Genomic DNA, 2,500 nt, shown 5'->3' on the forward strand with positions numbered 1-2,500 from the left:
GCGACGGATCGCTATGTTATGTTTGTTATTTTAACTACCGCCGAAAGAGCGCGCGAATATATCGACGGGTGCGTGCCGTTTGTGTGACCGAGGCGATGATATATTTTTGTTAAAAAAATATACGTTGTAATATAAGAGAGCTAGAGAACTTGGCGGCGGCAACTTAATAATTTTATATTTTTAAGAAAAAGCTACGCCTCCGACTCGCTCTTGTGAAACGCGACCTCAGAGCAGGTGAGAGTACCCGCTGAATTTAAGCATATTATTAAGCGGAGGAAAAGAAACTAACAAGGATTCCCTTAGTAGCGGCGAGCGAACAGGGAAAAGCCCAGCACCGAATCCCGCGGCCGGAAACGGACGCCGGGAAATGTGGTGTTAGGGAGGATCCGCTATCCCGAGATCGCACGGCGAGCCCAAGTCCTTCTTGAACGGGGCCACTTACCCAGAGAGGGTGCCAGGCCCGTAGAGGCGGCCGTCGGTAGCGGGAGGATCTCTCCTCAGAGTCGGGTTGCTTGAGAGTGCAGCCCTAAGTGGGTGGTAAACTCCATCTAAGGCTAAATATGACCACGAGACCGATAGCGAACAAGTACCGTGAGGGAAAGTTGAAAAGAACTTTGAAGAGAGAGTTCAATAGTACGTGAAACCGTTCAGGGGTAAACCTGAGAAACCCGAAAGGTCGAAAGGGGAGATTCAACGCGACCGGTGTTCGCGAGCTTCGTGTTTTGTTGACGAGCTGTCCCCCTCACGGGTGTGTCAGCCCGCACGGCACGTCGAACGATCGGGCATTGGACGCGTGCACTTCTCCTCCTGTAGGACGTCGTGACCCGTTGGGCGTCGGTTTAAGGCCCGCGGTGGAGACCGAACGCCGTTATTATGAGCGTTCGGACCCGCGGTGTCCCGACCGGCTCGACCGACGGTATAACTAAGGCGTGGGGCCGCGACTTGTTCGCGTCCGGCTCGTCGCAAGCGCGAACGTCAATCGAGGCGTCCGGGCCTGGTACCGGATCTTCGAACGTTCGGCTGTTGGCGACGTTGTCCTCGGACAGACCCCAAAATTTAATACACGCCAGTCTACGGCGCTATAGCTTTGGGTACTTTCAGGACCCGTCTTGAAACACGGACCAAGGAGTCTAGCATGTGCGCGAGTCATTGGGACTCTGATAAACCTAAAGGCGCAATGAAAGTGAAGGTCCGCCTCGCGCGGACCGAGGGAGGATGGGTCCGTTCTCGAACGGGCCCCGCACTCCCGGGGCGTCTCGTTCTCATCGCGAGATGAGGCGCACCCAGAGCGTACACGCTGGGACCCGAAAGATGGTGAACTATGCCTGGTCAGGACGAAGTCAGGGGAAACCCTGATGGAGGTCCGTAGCGATTCTGACGTGCAAATCGATCGTCGGAACTGGGTATAGGGGCGAAAGACTAATCGAACCTTCTAGTAGCTGGTTCCCTCCGAAGTTTCCCTCAGGATAGCTGGCGCTCGCATTGCGAGTCTCATTCGGTAAAGCGAATGATTAGAGGCATTGGGGTCGAAACGGCCTCAACCTATTCTCAAACTTTAAATGGGTGAGATCTCCGGCTTGCTTAAAGCGTGAAGCCGCGAGATACATTCGGATCAACGAGTGCCAAGTGGGCCACTTTTGGTAAGCAGAACTGGCGCTGTGGGATGAACCAAACGCCGAGTTAAAGCGCCAAAATCGACGCTTATGGGATACCATGAAAGGCGTTGGTAACTTAAGACAGCAGGACGGTGGCCATGGAAGTCGGAATCCGCTAAGGAGTGTGTAACAACTCACCTGCCGAAGTTACTAGCCCTGAAAATGGATGGCGCTGAAGCGTCGTGCTTATACTCGGCCGTCAGCGGCATGTGAGACGGGCCGGTCGATTCGTTCGACGTCGTCATGAAGCCCTGACGAGTAGGAGGGTCGCGGCGGTGAGCGCAGAAGGACGGGGCGCGAGCCCGTCTGGAGCCGCCGTCGGTGCAGATCTTGGTGGTAGTAGCAAATACTCCAGCGAGGCCCTGGAGGACTGACGTGGAGAAGGGTTTCGTGTGAACAGCCGTTGCACACGAGTCAGTCGATCCTAAGCCCTAGGCGAAAGCCGATGTCGATGTTGGTGTACCTTTGTAACGTTTCTTTTTATGTATTTATTTGAATATAGCGAAGTTTCGATATCGCAGCAGCCGCCGCTCACGTTCTTTTGCCGTCGTTCGTATTGCCGTAGCCGCGCGCCAATCGATGATGACGGATGTTATTGTTTTCTCGTTTCGGTTTGTGCGCGTACAGACGGTCGTCGTTGTTACGACGGCGTTACCGCTGCCCCAACAATATAACGAGAACAGGCATCTTAATTTTTCTTTGGCGTGTTGCGCTCCTAAGAGAACGATACGACGACAATACACACGGTAAAGAAGAAACGTTGAGAACGAAGCGAGCGAGCGCGAAACAAATATCGTTTCAAATCGCTCTGAATAAATAATAATATAGTATAACTAAAAGGAGTC

The 2,500-nt window shown here is 53.4% G+C and overlaps 1 non-coding gene across 1 annotated transcript in view; it reads left to right on the forward strand.

Moving 5' to 3' along the window:
• Positions 1 to 220: 220 nt before the first annotated feature.
• The window catches only part of LOC139432563 (large subunit ribosomal RNA), a 4,342-nt gene continuing 2,062 nt past the window's right edge, over positions 221 to 2,500 (forward strand). The window contains exon 1 of the ribosomal RNA XR_011642308.1: positions 221 to 2,500. This exon is cut by the window's right edge and continues 2,062 nt beyond it. This is a non-coding gene — a ribosomal RNA (large subunit ribosomal RNA).

Source organism: Onthophagus taurus, unplaced genomic scaffold, assembly GCF_036711975.1.
Source record: "Onthophagus taurus isolate NC unplaced genomic scaffold, IU_Otau_3.0 ScKx7SY_28, whole genome shotgun sequence".
Taxonomy (NCBI): domain Eukaryota; kingdom Metazoa; phylum Arthropoda; class Insecta; order Coleoptera; family Scarabaeidae; genus Onthophagus; species Onthophagus taurus.